Source organism: Castor canadensis, chromosome 8 (genome assembly GCF_047511655.1).
Source record: "Castor canadensis chromosome 8, mCasCan1.hap1v2, whole genome shotgun sequence".
Lineage (NCBI taxonomy): Eukaryota > Metazoa > Chordata > Mammalia > Rodentia > Castoridae > Castor > Castor canadensis.
Window position 1 is genome coordinate 107,392,606 of NC_133393.1, and position 20,895 is coordinate 107,413,500.

A 20,895-nucleotide genomic window follows, 5' to 3' on the forward strand; every position below is an offset into this window, starting at 1 on the left:
CTGGTTCCTGATTTTAGAGGGAATGGTTTCAGTCTTTCTCCATTAAGTATAATGCTGGCTGTAGGTTTGTCATATATAGCTTTTATAATGTTGAGGTACTTTCCTTCTATTCCTAGTTTTCTTAGAACTTTTATCATGAAATGGTGTTGGATCTTATCAAAGGCTTTTTCTGCATCTGTTGAGATGATCAAGTGGCTTTTGTTTTTGCTTCTGTTAATGTGGTTTATTATGTTTATTGATTTTCGTATGTTGAACCACACCTGCATCCCTGGGATGAAGCCTTCTTGGTCATGGTGAATGATCTTTTTGATGTGTTGTTGAATTGGGTTTGCCATTATTTTATTGAGGATTTTTGCATCAATGTTCATTAAGGAGATTGGCCTATAGTTCTTTTTGGAGGTGTCTTTGCCTGGTTTTGGAATAAGTGTAATACTGGCTTCATAAAATGTGTTTGGCAGTTTTCCTTCCCTTTCTATTTCATGGAACAGTTTAAGGAGTGTTGGTATCAGTTCTTCTTTAAAGGTCTGATAGAATTCAGCAGAGAATCCATCAGGTCCTGGACTTTTCTTTTTGAGGAGACTCTTGATTGCTGCTTCAATGTCATTTTGTGTTATAGATCTATTCAGGTGATTGATATCCTCTTGGTTCATGAATACTCCCTTTTTTGTTATCTAACTATGCAGTTTTACTAGGAAATTAGAGGGACCCATATGCACAGAAGTCTATTTCATTTATGAACATGATATTTTACTCAAAACATTGAATAAACGGATTGAAAATGGAGGAATTACTCCCAGTCTCAAGTCAGATGTAATGATCTCAAGCCTACCTGAGCTTGTGCTGGAGTATGGCTGCTTCATTGCTGAGACCATCACTGTCTTTGTCCTGAGTTTCACACTAGGGTCTCTGAGCACACAGCAGAAGGCAAGTCTGAAGTTCTCTTGGTTGTAATCCATAATGGGCTGTAGAGAATCCCTGTACTGTGTACAGAAAATTTGTGTTTGCCCAAAATTTACATGCTGAAGTCCTGATTCCCAAGGTGATGGGATTGGGAGGTGACCTTTTAAGTAATTAGGTCACAAGAGTGGAGTGCCCCGCCTCATGGGGGGAATTAGTGCCCTTGAAAAAGTCCCCACCTAGATCCTTAACCCTTTTTCCATGCGAACATACAGTGAAAGCAGTCTATACCACCAAATTGTAATGCCTTGATCTTGGACTTCCAGCCTCCGGAACCATAAGAAATGAATTTCTATTGTTTATTATAAGCCACCCAGTCTATGATATTTTGTTATAGCAGCTTGAATAGACTAAGGCATCGTTCCAGCTCTCAGTTTCTCACTGCTCCTTTTCATACCCTCATTTCAGATTATCTCACAGTGAACTCAGATGCCCCGACTCAGCATCTGACTCAATCCCAGCTCCAGCAAGTGCCCCACACATCTCCTGCAACCAAGCCAGTATTTATGCACTGAGTATCTAGGAGCAGGAAGGTAAGTTTCATAGGCATCTGCTTTCCACAGCTGCCTATTCATCACTCTCCACTGCTCACGATAACACCAGAAATCAGTTCTTTCTAGTCTCTCTCTGTTTATTTTCGGTCTAAGGCGAAGAATTGAAAAGAGAATGCAAATTCAATATGGTGTTACCTCTCCAAAACATCTTTGCATTTTAAAAGTAAAAGCATTGTTTCTTCTTCAGAAGTTTTATATAACTACAAGTAGGAGAATAAAAGAGGTGTGTTCATGCACAGAGGAGTGTGGGGAGGAGGAAAGAAGAGGTGTGTTTGGAACATCTTCCCCAAGTCCATGGAAATCTTAAGGATGGCCCAGTCTCTTCCAGACTGACATTCATATGTGGGTGAATGACAACACATGTGTGGGATTACTGATGGCCTTTGCTGTTTTTCTTCAAGGCACTGAATACTGCTTAACCTGCTATATATATTTTACTCACATTTATCTGCTTCATTGTCTCTGTCCCTTCTAGAACATATTCCATCGCTTATCCTGCTGCCTGGCACATAGTAGATTCTTAATTAAAATATTTATTTGATTACTACACTTTTGTCATGAATATGTGCTCTGAAGGCTGGTGGAATGGCAGAAGTGGTACAGCACCTGGATAGCAAGCATGAGGCCCTGAGTTCAAACCCCAGAACCACCAAGGAAAAAAAAAAAGAAAAGAAAAATGAAAGGAATATGTGCTGTGATTTTATTATCCTACCCTGCACTCATCTTTTACTGTTTTTAAGGTGTTTTGGGTGAATAGAACGTCTTAATTTTAATATGGTTACATTTAAAGTATATTCCTTTATGACTATTGTTATCTGTGCATAATAAAATAAGTCTTTATTCCAAAGACATGAAGATCCTCTCCTATGTTAGCTCTTTAAAACATTACCACTATTAACTAGGTTTTTTATTTTGTGTATGATGTGAAATAGTGATTTAATTTTTTGCCCATATGGTTAACCAGTTGTTCCAACATCATTTGTTTAATATTCCAAGACTATTACTTCAGGAATGATTTCTATAGTTTGTTGTTTAATATTCCACCCATCCCCAATGATGTGCAGTACCACTTGCCATATGTCAAGCATCAATTTACATTTGCAGCCATTTTGGAGTTATATTTTGCTCCATTGGTCTAAGTACCTTTTCTAGCCTTTTATATTGTCTTATTATCTGATAGAGTAAGTCCTCATACTTTGACTTCTTCAAGTTTTTTGACCCCCCGCATTTTACATAAATTTGATATCAGCTTAAAAAGTTTTCCATATGCACATACATGCAAACACCTGTTGGGAATTTTGTTAGAATTGCATTGAATCTGTGAGTCAATTTAGAGAAGACCAAAATCTTAACAATATTGAGTTCTTTCAGTGATCATGACATAGTTATTTTATTTAGGTCTTCTTTAATGTCCGTCATTAAAATTTTATGATTTTTCTCTTTAGAAGTTTTGCACCTCTTTTAGTTAGGTTTATTCCTGGTTACTTGAAAACTTTAAAAAGTTATTTTTTTGCTCTTAATATTAATCTTAGCATCTGTGTTTATATGTAAAACTATAAATTATAGTTATGCATGTAGGAACCTAGTTAAATGCTATTATTGATAGTAATAATTTACATATAGATTTTCTATCTGTACAGGAATATTATCTTTGAAAATTACCATATTGAATTTTCTTTCCTAATATTTTCATTATCTGTAATTTTCTTTTAATGTAATTGTCTGAAACCTTTACTGCAATGTGAACCAAAAGTAGTGACATCAAGCATCTCTGCCTCATTCCTAATATTGAAGCAGAGCTTTAATGTGTTGTGGTTGAATATTGAAGGTATTTTTTGTGATACACAAGTCAGTATTTTTGTAGATTACTTTCAATAGTTACCAAAATACCTTTAGATTGGTAAGAATTTTTATTATGAAGAGATGCTATTTTTTTTTCTGCTTCTAGGTATTGATGGCACAATGGATAGTATTTTGCATACTGCAGGATTTGATTTGCTAACACTTTGTTTAGGGGTTCTACATGCGTGCTCATGAGCGGAATTGGTCTGTAACTTTTTCTTAGCCTTAATAATCTGGTATCAAGGTTTTGCTGGCCTCATAAGTGACTAGGGAAGTATTCCTTCTTTTTCTAATCTCTGTAGAATTTTCAGAAGATTGGACTAATTTTTCCTTCAATATTTGGGAGAACTCACCAATGAAATCATTTGATTCTGATAGGTTTTTATTTTTGTGGAAAAATTAAACTATGGATTCAATTTATTTGATAGTTGTAGCTCTACTAAACATTTCTATGTCTTCTTGAGTCTGTTTTGGTGAGTTCTATTTTTATCCAGGAATTTATCAATTTTGCTTATTAATAAAATTTATCAAAATTGCTTATTAAATACAATTCATTATCTTTTAGACGTCTGAGGTGTTTATAATGACATTCACCTTTTCACTCTTGGTATTGATCAATAGTACCTTCTCAATCCATTTCTTTTTACCATAGTTTTATAATATAATGATTATTTTCAGAAAACAATGCTGGCTTTGTTGTTCCTCTGTATTATATGTTTTTTATTATCTCATAAATTTCTACTCCTCATCCTATTCCTGCTTTCTCTTTCTTTGGGCTTATTTTAATCTTATTTAAAAAAAACTTTTTAGATATTTAACTATTTTTTTCTAATGCAAGTAATTAAGAGTATAAATTTTCTTTTTAATACTACCTTGGCTATATCCCACAGTTGTTGATATACAGTATTCTATTGTCAGTTCAAAATATTTTCTAATTTCCATTATGATTTCTTCTTTAATCAAGATAATTGTTTATAAGCATGTTTTCTAAAACTTTCCAAACATATGGGAATTTTCTAGTTCTCTTCTTGGTTTTCATTTAAAGCTGACTTGAAATGTAGTCAGAAAATACATACAGTGATTTCAATTATTTGAAACTTGGAAGGTCGGTAATCAATTTCATAAACTTTCCTATCTCTTAAAAAGAACATATATTCAGTGGCTAAATGATGCTATGCTCTCAATATATCCATCCATTAGATCAAGTGTGATAATAGTATTGTTCAAATTTCTTTTTATGCTGAACTATTATTCTTTGTTGAATAAAAACTAAAAGAAGAGTAATACATAGCTACAACCATGAATTTATCTATTTTTTCAGATATATATATATATATATATATCAACTTCTAATTCATGGATTTTGACACAGTATCATACATTTAATGCAAATTTAAAATTTCCTGGTACACTATTATCTTAATCTCTTGTAGTTCTGTTTTGTTTCAATTCCAGCTTGGGGAAGAAGGGGTTACAGCATTTAGTGGTATATTTTTATCAATTCTTTTGATTTTGACCTTTCTATAGTCTTATGTTTTATCCCTGGAGAGCAAATACCTGGAATTTTTTGAGCCATCCTAGTCATTTATTTACAATGTTTATTGATACATTTAGTTTTACATCTACTTATTCTTTTAAAGAAATGTCTCCTGTGTATTGCCTTATTTGTATGTGCTTTTTCTTCTACAAGTTTGTAATGGTATTTACTTTGTTTTCATTTGTTGTTACTCTAGATTTGCAGCAGCATGAGGACTTTAAGTATAAAATTTTTAAGTTAATAAATACCTTTCCCTTTATCGTTGACCTTAAATACTTTAATTCCATCTAGCCCACCTATGATTTATTTTCTTGTGTTCATGTATTTTAATGCTATAATTTTTTTAAACCCCTCAAAACATTTTAAGTGTTGTTTGAAACATCCAGCAATTAAATGTCCCCTCACACAACACTTTCCTTATTCTTTGTTCCTGTTTGTATTTCAGTCCTTTTCTCTGGGGTTATTTTCCTCATGCCTGAAGGGCTCTTTAGAATTATTTTTAGGGGATCTGTAGGTCACATAGTCTATCACTTTTTGTTGGGCTGGAAATGTCTTTATTATTTCCTTCATTTCTGAAAGATCACTTTTTTTTTTAGCACTTTCAGTGTATCATTCTTCTGTCTTCTGGCCTCCAGTTTTATTCTTGGGAAGTATATCAGTATAACTGATGCTATATATGAAGGTAATTTTACTCTTTTTGTCTATATTAGGAATTACTGTGCTTAGTTTTCTTCAGTTTTACTCTGGTATCTTTAGATGTGAATTTCTTTTTTATTTATCCATCTTGGGAATCACTGGGATTCTAGAATAGGTTGATTGGTATCTTTCATCTTTAGAAAAATTTCACATATAATCTACCTAAATATAACTCTCATCTCATTCTCTCTTCTCCAGAACTCCAATTGAAGATACATTCAACCTTCTCTCTTTACTTCTTGTGATTATTACTCTTATTCCATATTTTCCATCTTTGGTTCTCACTGTTCTACACTTTGGATGACTTTTTCTGACCTATCTTCTAGTTCCTCCACTATGTCCAATCTCCTGTTAAATACACCCACTTTTTCTTTTCAAATATGCTGGTTACTTTAATCATCTGTCTATTGCAGATATTTCCAATTTCTTTCTTTCCTTCCTTCCTTCCTTCCTTCCTTCCTTCCTTCCTCCCTCCCTCCCTTCCTCTCTCCCTCCTTTCCTTCCTTCCTTCCTTCCTTCTTTTGGCTATTCTGAGGTTTGAACTCAGGTTTCATCCTTGCTAGACAGGTGCTCTATCACTTAAACCATGCCCCAAACCTTTTTTGCTTTAGTTATTTTTCAGGTAGGGTCTTGAGTTTTGCCTGGGGCTGGCCTTACATAGAGATCCTTCTACATATATCTACCTTATAGATGGGATTTCAGAGGTATGCCACCACCCATGACTTGTTTTTAAAGATAGGATCTCACTAACTTTTTTATGTGGGCTTCGAACTTTGATCTTTCTGATATCCACCTCCTGAGTAGCTAGGATCACTGACATGAGCCTTCACAATTTAAAAAAAATTTCTTTAAACATAGTAGATACAATTGTTCGATAATCTTTTCTAATTTATCTTTTACACTAAGCATGTAGTTCTTTGGAATTCCAGTTCTACAGAGGAATGAACAAGTTCTAGGTGCCCCATCTGTTTCCAGGCAGTAAAAGTTGAAGCTCATTTTTCTTTTTTCTGCTGAAGCAAAAGTCCTCAATTTAAGATTTTTGTCCTTGATTTGCCAGGGGTTGCTTTTTGTACTTGAATTTTGACCTATTAACTCTTTATGTCTTTTTAGTTATTACATGCCCTATGAGGTTTAAAAAATGTTTTACCCAGAATTTCTAGTTTTCTTCTAAACTGGAGAGTTATTATGTATAGTCTGGTCTGACATATCATCAGTAGACACACACACACACACACACACACACACACACACAAGGTTTATTGAGGATTTGCAACTCGTTGGAGTATAAATGTAGATGTGATTTCCCCTTCAGTAAAATCTTTGCTAAATTCCATAACTTCTAGTCATTTTCAGCTTCTAGGAAATCTTATTTTTGTACCTAAAATGTACTCCTTAATATTTCATGAAACACTTGGCCTCTATGTTTCTTCCTTGTTGTGCAGAGGGTGGAGCATAGAGCAGTGGGGTCAGGTTCTAAGACACCTTGTCCCCTTCCCCTCCCAGGCACTATCTCTCCATTATTGACCTTGTGGAGGCTGCCTCATCCAAATATTGCAAAAGCCTGGCTTGCCCTGGCTCAGCTTGCTTCTATCTGACATTAGAGACCACTACTGATATGGCATTTCCTCATAGGCTGAGAGTGTGTCCTACTTTGTGTGGTGATCAGCATTCCCCTCAAACTCAACATTGTTCAACAGCCTTCTCTGGGCACCAGTGTCTCCTATTGGCTCCACCTGCCAATGCCTCTTGAAACTTTGCTAGTCTCCAAACTGGGCAGCTTAAAGGCACCTGTCTCTTAATAGCCACCCTCATTTACATGAAGTTAAGAGAATTACCATTCTCCTGTGTGCCCTACAGGGCACCTGTAAACAAGGATGGGGTAACAGCTGCATCACTCTCCTCAGTACCTTACAACCATTGCTGATATGGCCTTCCTAAGAGAGTCTCCTACTTTCCAAACTCTAGAGAAAATGCATCTTTAACCTTAAGTAGCATAGGGAACAAGCAAGGACTCATTTTCACAGAGACAGAGCTAGTGTTAACAACCATACAACTATATTCCTAGATTCTCAGAGCCCCAAATCCCTTCCCAAGGACTCTCTCACTGTATAGGATACTCTATTCTTACATAGGAAGCACATACAAAGGTCTGCCCTTGAGCCAGGGTCCAGATGGAGGATAAGATGCTGGTGTCTGCTTCATAGGCACCTCTAATGTGTAGGAATGATTCTTTTGAAGTTCCCCCACTGGGTTCCAGGGTAGAGAAAATACCCTCTGCTGCTTCTCCATGTGGCAGAGGAAGAAGGACCAAATCAGTATGTCTGACAGTGGACATCTCCCTGCCTTTCCCCTTCATCTCCTGTGACCTGCGGGTATGCAGGGAGTGACCCTGGTACTTCTTCCCAGCAGGCCTGCAGCTTAGAGCATAGTGGCACCTTCCAGTCACACTAGCTTTGGCCCTCAACTCCAGGCAAACAGGAAAGACTCAACATATCATCCGTGCATATTTTAAGGCTTATACCCTTAGATGTTAATAGTCCTCCTTTTTAGGATGGTGGACTCAGGTGATTTTAAAAAATATTTTCTTCTTCACTATTCCTCATGTATATTTTCTAGTTTTCCTGTAACAAGCACACATTCATTATATATTGAAAATCAAAATGTTTCTCTGGATGCTTCATTTTTATTACCAGACAACTGCTAAATCCTCTAAAATTATATTTTAGCAATTATATTTTAACTTACTAGCAACTTGCTCCAATTTTCAAATGTGGAAATGCATTCCCTACTTTTGACTTTCTCTTTTAATTTTAAACTTTTTGGGGGTCAGTACTGGGACTTGAACTCAGGGCCTCACACTTGCTAAGCAGGCACTGTGCTGCTTGAGCCACTCCATCAGCTCTTAATTTTAAACTTTTATTATTATTATTTCACAGTACTGCAGCTTGAGCAAGCACTTTACCACTTAAGCCTTACCCTTAGCCCTTTTGCTTTCATTATTTTTAAGATAGAGTCTTACACTTTTTGCCAAGACTGGGTTCAGAGTGTGGTCCTCCTACCTCTGCTGTACACATAGCTGGGTTTACGGGCAGAAGCCATTGCACCCAGTCTTATTTTATTTTTTTGTATACTTGAATTTCAAACTCTGCCATCTTGTTTGGTTTAGGTTTTCATTTCACACTTTGTGTGTGAGTGTGTGTGCATATGTGTGTGATGCTGGGGATCAAACCCAGGGCTTTGTGCATGCTAGGCAAGCATTCTATCACTGAGCTACATTCCCAGCCTCAACTCATACTTTAATAGAAGCAAATTCTGTTTTAAGGAAGTAAAGGAAATGAGAAACTGAAAATTATATTAACAGTTACGCGTAATCTCTGAACCGACATGAAAATGCCCCCTTACAAACAAATGCTAGGGGGAAATTCTGAGGATATTCTAAAGAAAACTTTTAAATATTCATGGGTTGGCTTCTAAGATGGCAGGCTCAGCCTTTGCCTCCCACAGGTGGAAAGAAACTCACTGGCACTCAGTTGAAGTGCATCTTTGATGAGATTAAATACATTCCTTGATCAGTGAAGGAAGCAGAGAACTTGGAAATCATTCTCAAGCACACTGGTATTTTTCCATTTTGTCTCTGGCTAGCTATGTGTTCTTTCCACTTGGACTCCTTTGTCCCAGTACATCAGGGTCATTGGGCAGGCACTGTGAATTTTCAGATGAAAATTCTTGATTAAATATCAGTTGATATTTTTCATTCTTGCATCATGACCTAAACAAAGCAGACTAGATTTCAATTCCAAAATGCATGTAATAATTAGGTATCTTTTCTGTGCCCAGTTTTGTGGTTAGATACTACTGAGGACTAGGAGACGGAAGGGAACCCTGAGTTATGCTGGATCTAAATGTATCCTTATTTGTCTCATATATATTGATCTTATTCAGGTGTTCCTGAATAAGAAAGTCATAGTTTACTACAAAGTATAAACCTTCCACCTATCAAATAATGAAAGGTAAGATAAGAAAGGAACTATTCAGTGCCAAATAGTGGTATCACTAATTGACACAGGAGCTCAGGTTCACAGCAATCACTGGTCACAGCAGGCTGGAGAAATCAGATGAGTGATGAAGGATGAATGGACTTTGGGGACACAGTAGAGTCAGGTGAGGACACTCTGGGTATGGAAAGTAACTGAGAAAAAAGTACAGAACAGGGAAAGAGTCTACACAACCTGATCAAACGGTGGGCAGTTGGCAAGTAGAAAAGAAGAGAGCTTGCAGTGATTCACAATGTGCACATATGGAGTAATAACATTTAAAAATATCTGTCACCTTCACATATGGGCAAACAAATGAGCTAAAATGGCAGTGTCTTCAACCAAATGTATGTTGCAAACATTATTTATTTACTCCATAAAAGACTTACAATTAAGTCTTTTATGAACAACATGAAGAAAGGATAATACCACATACATGGACTCTTCAAAAATATTCTCTCATCTAATGTACATAAGCATTCCATGAGGTAGCAATTATATTTGGTTATTGTTAAAAGAGACCAGAAAAACACTGGAATAAACAAGAAAAGAGATTTTTATTCTCTCTCATTCAGAAAAATTCAAAGGTAGTCAGTCCTAAGCTAGCTCATGGCATCAGATGCCCAGATTTCTTGTATCTGTCTATTCATCAAATTTATTGATGACTTCTAGTCTCATCGTTGCCTTGTGATTACAGAATAACCACTATACCTCCATCATTACATCAGTGGTCTAGGTGGAAAGAGGAAGAACAAAACTGAAATGCAGAAGGGCAGACTTCCTGGCTGTGATTTCTACATTTGTGATTTCACCTTTATTTGTAAGGAATAATGGAGAATGTTCTTTTAGCTGACCACATTTTGGGCCCAACAATGTAGAGATCCTGTTATTAAGGAAGAGGAGTGAAAAATGTATGTAGGTTAGCTTCCTATCAGAGTCTGTCAGAGTAATCATATTTCCATTTACAGCTGAGGGACCCAAACCTCCAAAGCAGAGTATACCAATCCAAGTCACTCAGCTACATCCCGAGCTCGGCTTTTTCCACTACTCCCTGTAATGCTTGTGCCTGAAATTCTAGGCTTTATCTCTCATATTGGCTCTTGTGCATCTTGAACTATTAGTCTCCTTCAGGATTTTACTATCACTTCTTAGCTGCAAGAAGATGCTTTGTTAGCATTAAGAGGACTGGAAATTTAGACTAAATACTCTCCTACACAATAAATTGAGGTCAGTTTTGCTGAAGTGATGTTTATGTCAGTGCAACTTGTGGAAGTCTAGGAAATGAAGCTTCTGTCCAATCTTCATGTCTGCAATCATATGTGTCTCATGTCAGCTCAAATGGTTGGTGTCTTCCTTCATCTCCTCCAGTTTCATATGTATCCATTTGTTATTACTTCCCAAATATCCACATTTCTGCTTTTTCCAGATCTGATATCCAGTTACTAACTCTGTTAGCAAGGGAAATAGTGGATAAAAACATATTCAGAGCACCATTTTATCCAGCCTCAATCTACAAATTGTTTTTTGAACAATTTATAAATCACTGGACAAGGGACTTCTGGGCTTATGAACAAAACATAGGTACACTCATGCTTGACCCTAAGAAGTAACATTCTACTTGATGGAATGAGGTGCAGACACATCAAATGGTAACTAACTGAAGGTGGTACCTAAGTGCAGGTCAAATGAGCAATAATAGATGATGAATGTTCTAAGTGTTAGGAGGAAAGAGAGGTTCTTTTTGGCCAAGGAGTTCAGAGAAAATCTCACTAAACAAGACGGAATTGATTAATTTCCTTGTGGGAATTAGGAAAGCTGAAAGGAGACTCAAGAAAGGAAATGGCAAAGGGAGAGCCAGCACACTGGTGCCCTGGGAGACCATTGCATGCTCTCGAGAAGGAGTACAGGGGTTGGCTGGAATATAGGGAACTCAAAGAACTAAATTTTCCCAAAATCAATGACCAATAAAGAAATGGGCAAGTGAACTAAACAGAACTTTCTCAAAAGAAGAAATTCAAATGGCCAAAAAAACACATGAAAAAAGATTCACCATCTCTAGCCATAAAGGAAATGCAAATCAAAACCACACTAAGATTACACCTCATCCTGTTAGAATAGAACATCATTAAATGGCGAGGATGTGGGGAAAATGAACCTTTATACACTGCTGGTGGGAATGCAAACTAGTACAACCACTCTGGAAAAAAATTTGGAAGTTTCTTAAAAATCTAAACATAGATCTGCCATATAATCCAGCAATCCCACTCTTGGGGATATACCCAAAGGAATGTGACACAGGTTACTTCAGAGGCACCTGCACACCCATGTTTATTGCAGCGCTATTCACAATAGCCAAGTTAAGGAAACAACCAAGAGGCCCCACTACTGACGAATGGATTAAGAAAATGTGGTATCTGTACACAATGGAATTTTATGCAGCCATGAAGAAGAACGAAATGTTATCATTTGCAGGTAAATGGATGGAACTGGAGAACATCATTCTGAGCGGGGTTAGCCAGGCCCAGAAGACCAAAAATCGTATGTTCTCCCTCATATTCGGACTTTAGATCAAGGGCAAACACAACAAAAGGATTGGATTTTGATCACGTGATGAGGCGAGAGCACACAAGGGAGGTATGAAGATAGGCAAGAAACCCAAAAAAACCAAGATAGCATTTGATGTCCTCAATGCAAAGGAACTAATGCAGAAACTTTAAAGTGACAGAGGCCAATAGGAGAAGGGGACCAGGAACTAGAGAAAAGGTTAGTTCAAGAAGAATTAACCTAGAAGGTAACACATAAGCACAGGAAATCAATGCTAGTACACTTCCTGTATAGCTAGTCTTATCTCAATCAGCAAAAACCGTTGGTCCTTCCTATTGCTTATACTCTCTCTTCAACAAAATTAGAGATAAGGGCAAAATATTTCTGCCTGGTAGCAAGGGGGTCGGGGGAAGAGGGAGGGGGTGGGGGAGGTAAGGGAGGGGGCGGGGGGAAGGGGGGAGAAATGACCCAAACATTGTATGCACATATGAATAAAAGAAATGAAAAAAAAAAAAAAGAAAGGAGGGAGGAGGGAGACTCGAATGTTTGACGTGAGATAATGGAAAGTCTTAAATGCCAAGCTAAGAAATGGGAATTGCATATATATTTAGATTCAACTCAAATCCATCTAAGATTTAGACTATAGTTAACAAAACTTCTAATTTAAAGGGACCAACTCTAAATCTATGTGAAATGTATTCTGTGCAACCAGTTTTCCCCACCCTGGGGGTCTTTCTCTGATCTGGAGTGAGCTGACTCAGGCTTCATTCTCTCTTCATTCTCCTGGAGCCAGCTTTTCATTTGCATTGACCCCTTCATTGATGCACTTGCAGAGAGAGAAAATGGAACTCACGTCAATCCATTTTATGAGTTGAGACTTACTAGTTCTACCAAAAGGTTTAGAGAGAAAAATCTCTCTTGTGATCAGCCAGTGATTATTAGATGACTGTATCTAGGAAGACAAAGCAGTGGGAACCAGTAGCTATGCAGGCATGGCTGTTACACTCTGGGAACTAGGGGGAGATGCTGCGGCCTTTCCCAAACAGGACTGACTTCCTGTCATTGAATGTTACAAATGAGGCAGCTTGAAATTACAGTGGCAATCTTGATTCTGTCCTGGCCTGTGAAGAGAATGAGGTGAGGAGGTTAGTAGGTTCTCTTCCCTCTAGTCAAATTCCTTCAAGCAACAATGATTCCATATTTCGAATTACTTGAGATGTTGTTGGGTTGCAAGTAACAACCTAATCCAAATATACTTGAAATAGAAAAGGAATCTGTTAGCTTACATGCACAAAACAGAACTTATTAGTCAGCACAAAAAAAGAAAACTAGTTCAAGGAGGACTGAAGGGATATTACCAGGAAACTGTCTCTTCATTTCTCAACTCTACTCTCAACCATGTTGTATTATTTTCTTTCTCATGTCTAGTAATATGGCTATCAGTAGTTTCAAGTCTCAAGATACAAGTCCACTGGGAAAGAGCGTACACCTCCTCAACAGCCACACTCCCTGACTGAAGTGTGGGTGGGGTATTCGACCATGCCTGAGGACTGAGCCCCCCCATAGATTTAGGTGTTCTGTCAACTCCATCCCAAGACATGTCTCTTCACCAGAAGAAGGGGAAATGGATGCTGACTGAGGTGGGAGAGCAAATAGCTACAAGTGCTGTATTCTAAAATATCTATCTCTTAGTAATACACAGTACAACATCCCCCATCTGCTTCTTAGTCCATTCTTTCTGAGGAGAGTTAGTAGCAGTGAGATTATAAGTGATACACAGTAAGGGTAAGCCTATGTAACAAATGCTGTTTCTTGATTGTCTATAATTTTTTTTGGTTTAGCATATGTATATTATTTATTGCTTTACAAATAAAGAATTTGTTAAATGTTTGATTAGGAAAAACCCCAATACTTTGAGCATACACATAGCCTCAAAAATCCAGAAGCATAAGTTAGAGTATATGTTTTCTTTAGATTAATTTGGGGGCAGTATGGACAGCCAGTCTTTATGGAGCAACTGTTCCTTGCCAAGGACTTCACTCTCTCTATAATAGTTCATCTTCACAACAACCCTTTGGAATGGGCATATCCTTGTTTTAGATAAAGAGGTTTCAATTCAAGGAAGTTAATTGTCTTGCCCAGTGTCAGGCAGCTAAAGGAAAGCTGGGAGTGATATGAGAAATGGGTCTTTTGCACTCAGAAAGCATTACTGCTTCCCCTGTCCATCTCTGTGACACTACCCCCAAGTCTGGTTTCTTTCTCAGAGATTGTCTGCATTTCCATAGTTATAAAATTAGACTGTACATTATCATGAGTTTTTCTTATAAATTCCAACCTACTAGAAATATAATAGAGGGGGTAAACTTGTTTAAGGTTCACTGTGTGGATGTATGGAATTATCATAATAAAATCCTTTGTATTATTAATGTATACTAATTCAGAAATAAAGTTTAAAAAAGGAATATGACAACTGAACAGTGACCTTAGAAATAAACCTAGTTCAAAATTAAAAATCCTAATTTTAATTTTAGGATTTTTTAAATTAAAGAAATTTTAAATTTTTTAAAAATTTTGTTGGATCTCAAATGCACATTTCTTCACATTTTAACTCTGAGATCTAAATGTGGATTAAAATGAAAAAAAAAACCTCCTAGTTTACACTTTTGTTTTTTTAGTAATATCTAAAATCATGGCATATCTCATAATCAATGCTGGCTTAGATTCTGTGAAATCAGGAAATACATCTCTCAACATGAGGCCCTTGCAGAGATGTAATGAAATAATGAAAGTATATCATTTGGAATAAAGTCTGGCACATGGTAAATTCAGAGCAAGAATTAGTTGTTGTGGTGGTGGTAGAGGTGATGGTTACACTGCATATAAATAAGGATATGTATAATGCTTGTCCCATAGATTCTTTTCAGGACATGAAATTGTACCTGAGCTTATCATCCTTTATAGCTTTGTCTCTGGCTTGTGGGCAGCGAAGTGATTTTTCTTTCTTATTCCCTGATTCCTGAGTGTTAGATTTGTTCCCTGGAACAAAATTACAGCCCTCAAATCCATTTGAACTAAACTATTGAGATCAGTTTTTTTCCTGTCTTGGATCACATGGTAAAGGGACATATTGTCAGTTCGTGTTATATAGGTACAGTACCTGACTTGTGCTAGTTTTTCTTGTTCTTCACAGTCAATTGATAGAAATGGTTTTTTACAAATAGATCCACTTAAGCCCCTCAGCTTCATCTCTTTATGACAAAAGTGCATCACAGCAGGTAAATTCACATCTTATCGGGGTTTTGGTAGAGATTTATCTTTGCTTAGAATAGCTGCTATGGTTTTCTCTGTTAGGAAGGGAAGTCTGATGTAAGCTTAAATTGGCACAATATCAAACTAAGTCAAGTTTTATTGATTTTGGAGACAAATTTCTATATGTTTTCCTCATCCTATTTCAAGGCATAACATTGAGAGTCACAATATTCTTTAAAAGATAGACTACTTATGAAAAGACATCGTTTTTCTTTTCCCTATTTCCCAAAATTTCACTGCTTATAGATCTGAAATCAAAATGGGTAATATCTTTACTGAGCTTGTTATTCAAAATCCACATCTCTTCATATTATTCTTTTCATCATTTCCCCCTGTCTTTCAGAATGTCTATAAAATGATGGGTTATTATTTCCGCTACTACAGTCACTGTTTATGCTAGCAGGGGGAACATTATTTTATTATTTTTAGAGACTAGGAGCTGTTTCTTGGACCAGGAAATTGAACTTGCTATTTAAAAAAAAATAAAGTAAAGATATCCATTTCATCAATCTTTATTTGATTTCCTGTGGAATGCCTTCCTTCTTCCCTAAAATCACCCCACACAAGTGAGAAGCCTTTTTCAGCATACATCATGTAATGACTGATTACTCGTTTCCATGCTATATTATATCTGTTTCTGACTTCTCTTTGGACAGGGTGTTCCTTGAGGACAGGAATCATGGTTATTTCATTGCTGTATGACTATAATTTAGAACACCAAATAAAAAAGTATGTTAAACCCCCAAAAAAGGGCTAACATGAAAACACTCCTGGAGCTCCGGGGATAAGCGCATTCGGTTTCACCAGTAACGTTTACCCACTGGATAGGAAGATTCATCACCAAAGTAGATTCTGGTTCCTCAGCGCTGCACCTGCAAAGTTGTATGCACCACTTTAGGTAATAATTTGCTAGAGACACTCACAGACACATATTTACTTAATATTAAGCTGGGCTAGAAAAGAAACCAATTTGAAATTGCTTCCTCAGCTGAAAGCTCTATGCTAACAATAAAGTTTAATTTCAGCAGCTGTAGTTCTCAAATCAATAGACTGCAAAGAGGGTGGCAGAATTTCAGTTTTTGGTTTTGAATACTAAGCAGGTCAGAAGTTGCCTTATTTAAGATTAAATTTACTGGATTTTAAAAACAGCTTTTGGAATCGTATGTTCTCCCTCATATGCAGACATTAGATCAAGGGCAAACACAACAAGGGGATTGGACTTTGATCACACGATAAAGCGAGAACACACAAGGAAGGTATGAGGATAGCTAAGACACCTAAAAAACTAGATAGCATTTGTTGCCCTCAACACAGAGAAACTAAAGCAGATACTTTAAAGCAACTGAGGCCAATAGGAGAAGGGGACCAGGAACTAGAGAAAAGGTTAGATCAAGAAGAATTAACCTAGAAAGTAACACACACGCACAGGAAATCAATGCGAGTCAACTCCCTGTATAGCTATCCTTATCTCAACTAGCAAAAACCCTTGTTCCTTCCTATTATTGCTTATACTCTATCTTCAACAAAACTAGAGATAAGGGCAAAATAGTTTCTTCCTGGTAGCGAGGGGTTGGGGTAGTAAGGGAGGGACTGAGGGGGGTGGTAAGAGAGGTGCAGGGGGAAGGGGGGAGAAATGACCCAAACATTGTATGCACATATGAATATAATAAAAAAAGAAAAGCTAAAGCTAAAAAAAAATAAATAAAAACAGCTTTTGGAATATTAACCACATGAATTTATATTATTCTCAGTGATAACCTAAATCTCCAGAATAAAAAAAAATTACATGCCACCACAAGCCATCATATTTATTATATGAATACAGGGGTTTTGAGTACTTACTGGTTTAAGAGACTTACAAACAGATACATTTATAAATTGTAAATGTTAAATTGCATCAGATAATTGGATATTTTAATTTGATAGAGTTGCAGGGCATTTTCTTAAGTTTCTTCTGTGCTTTGTTTTAATTAGAAAACACTGTAGTGATGTCTTTGGTAGCCAGACTATGTTATGGTAATATCCAATTGGCTTTACCTTCTATCAGGATTTATTCTAGATTGAGAAAAAATGTATGTGATAAATATTGACCATGCTAGGCTATACAGGGTTTTTTTAATCTAGATGTTGTTGCCACAAGTATATTGTCTTGCCTCATCTTTTAATAATTATGGTGGGAGTCACTGGGGTACAAAGGTATCAAATCATGGATATGTCCAAAACTAAGAAGCTTGAGAAATACATTTAAAATGTAAATAAATTACTTTGTCCTTACAAAAAAATGGGTTATTATAAATTTCTCCAAGGCCATCAACACATGCTCTTAAATAGTGGGTTCTAGGGTCCCTTTCCTGGCTGTGACAGTTTGAGGGAAAGAGAAAGCTCCACTTACAAGGTTCCTAAGGTCAGGTTGTCTAGGAAGGTCTTCAAGCATCCTGAAGTTGTAAACAAGAGTTGTCTGCATTTCTGAAGGGCTGTTAAAGGTCAAGGTGATCACTGTTCAGCAGGGAGGCATGGAGGAGGAGACAGTGGGACAGAGATGGAGCTGAATGGGGTCAGGACCATGGACAGTGCTAACAATCATGAGCAACTGGATTTATTGACAGATTGTGGAAGTATAGAGCCATCTCACTCATTCAAAGGCTTTGCTTCTTATTGAGCTGTGGAGATTTAATGCTGTAGGTTTGATATTTTATTCCCTTTCCTTCACTGAAGTGCAAATTATAAAGAAAGAATTTTATGTTAAAGGTTCATGGTAGGAATCATGGATCCAGGTCTGACAATGACTTCAGCACTATGAAGAAAATATGGCATCAACCATAGGGTAGAATGGAGCTGGAGATTGTGGGCTACCCTCATACTTCATCATATCTTCCTATCATATTTTTTCCTCTCTTTAGATAGAGATTGGTATGGAGCACAGCTTGAGAACATAAACGGAAAGATGTTCTCAGTTCAGCTTGTGGAAGATCCTGAAGGTGCACAGTTAAGCACTTATTTTTCTCTTTTTTTGAAAGAAAGAAGAGAAACACAAGTTTTCTCTTTTTAATAATTTTGTGTAATTAAACTCTGAGCTTTTAGATGCGATGCATACTAATAAATTCTCCATGGAATCTTTTAGAAGTAAAGCACAGCTGTTCAATTCATGTGTTTATTTTTCAGTGTCTTAATAGAATGTTTCCTTCAAAAAGAATTTTATTCTTTAGATGGTCCAAATGATCTTCTGTATTTTATCTTCTCTCATCTCTTATTTTTTCCTTATTCTTCATAAAAATTCTTTTTAGCCTTAGCAAATTATAATCCTAGTGTCAGTTATTCTTATGTTGGTATTTAAGATTCACCATTTCACTTATCTCACCACTCTGTGCCAAATTCAGTGAGGTTAATCAGGATTCTATTAAATTATATAAGTCTCATTCTTTTCCTAACTTAGGTGTTTTATGCAGGCTAAATTATAATCTTGGTTTATGAAATATTCAACAAGTTGATTTCTAATTTAAAAATATGGCTAGAAACTGAGAAAGAAAGAAGCAGGCATTATATTTAATCTGAAACCTCCCACCCTCATTCAGTATTTGAGTAACTTAAAGTAGGCCATGTTGACAAAAAGTGATCAACTAAAAATGACTAGACACCATTCTCCTTGAAAATGTACCAACCAATAATCATGAGACCTTTAAATTTTTGTACTTTCGCATCCCACTTAAATGTTTCTTAAACTGCATACTTATTCTCCATCAAGGGGTCACACTATATTTGATACTAGTTTTGTGTACCATCTTAAGAGAAGACATGAGTCAGGAGAAAATAGGAGAAAGAGTGAAAGGGCAGGGAGTAAAGGAAATGAAAGGACACTGCCTTGAAGAAAGGCTACTGTGTGGTCTTTATTGTAGTCAAGATCTATGTGACTTTCCCTAGGAAGCCATATTTGGAATCATTTCCAACAGTTGTGTTTAGGCAAATTTATAACAAAATTCCTAAAAAAATAGCATCTTGCTTTATCACTGTCTTAAAAACAAATCTCTCTTCCTATGTATGATCTTCCTTGGTAACTGAGTTCCTCTGAAGAAAACCAATGCAGATATAGCACCAAGACTTTGTCAGAAACCTAAGGATGTCTCTGGGCTTTTAAAAAATGTCAAAACACTGTTTTTTATGTTCTGATCAAAAATCATTCCTTGTGATGTTCAGGTGACTTTCATTCAGGAACATTTCAAATGAAACCTTTTGAATTGATCACTAAGGAAGGGAATGTCAAAAGAATAAACATAAATGTTCTCTATTCATAAGGGAATATACAAAGTGTGGGCATCAAAGATTCTAGAAATAGAAAAATCTTTAAATAGACGAAGTCCATACCTTATCATGTCAAGAGATTAAAAAAATTTTTAAATCCTATGTCTCCTACTCAGAAGGAATTTGGGTCACCACAGCACTTGTCTCAACCATCAGGGCTCTTCATTGCCCTCTTTACTGTTTTGTTTGTGTTTTCCTTAGATTTACTTAATAGTACCCTTAATCAAAGGAGATTAAAATGGTAGCATTACATTCTCAACCTCTGAAACATCTTTGGGGGGTTAATCAAAAGACAAATACTCCTAATTTTCACACGCCACGTGAGGTGATATGTACCATTTGTTAAGCAGACATGTACAATGGTATTCTGCTATAGTAAGCAAGATAGTTAGAGCTTAGCCTCAAGGCATTTATAATTTAAAACCATCAATAAAGATAAACATGCTGAACCACATGTCAACAAGCAAGGAACTGCATAATAAATCTAGATCTATTTAAGAATAGACAAGCTTCTAAAGAAAGCAATACTCATTATTTTAGAATTAAAGCAAAGCATTACCTTCCCTTTTTAGAAAGGGTGAGGATAAGAGAATATAGGCATATCTATCTATCTATCTATCTATCTATCTATCTATCTCTAAAGGAAGTGGGGGGGTTGGCAGTACTGGGGTTTGAATTCAGTATTTTGTGTTTGTCAGGCAGGTGCTGTACCACTTGAGCCACATCTCCAGCCCTAAAGGATACTTTTAAGCAAAGGCATGCAGTTTCAAGTTTTGGTCACATTGGTCTCATCACAGCACCCTGATTCTTCAGAAATACATTGACTTCTATTCTCTACCATCCAAATCTAATTAGAACAGTAATTTATATCTTGGAGTTGATTTTATTCATCAAATTCTTCCCTTTCAAAAGCTATGTCTTTTAAGGTCTCATGTCTTGTGAAGTGAAAGACCTCCTATTAATCGAAGTTTCTATCAGTAAATACACACGAAATGGGAATGATACATGGAGAATAAACAAATGCCTTCTTGAACCACTGAGATTTCAGCATGCAGATGTACTTTTTCTTGTAAGATTATTTATGGAAAGTCACCTGGTAAAGGCTCTTCTTTATGTTTTATGGGTG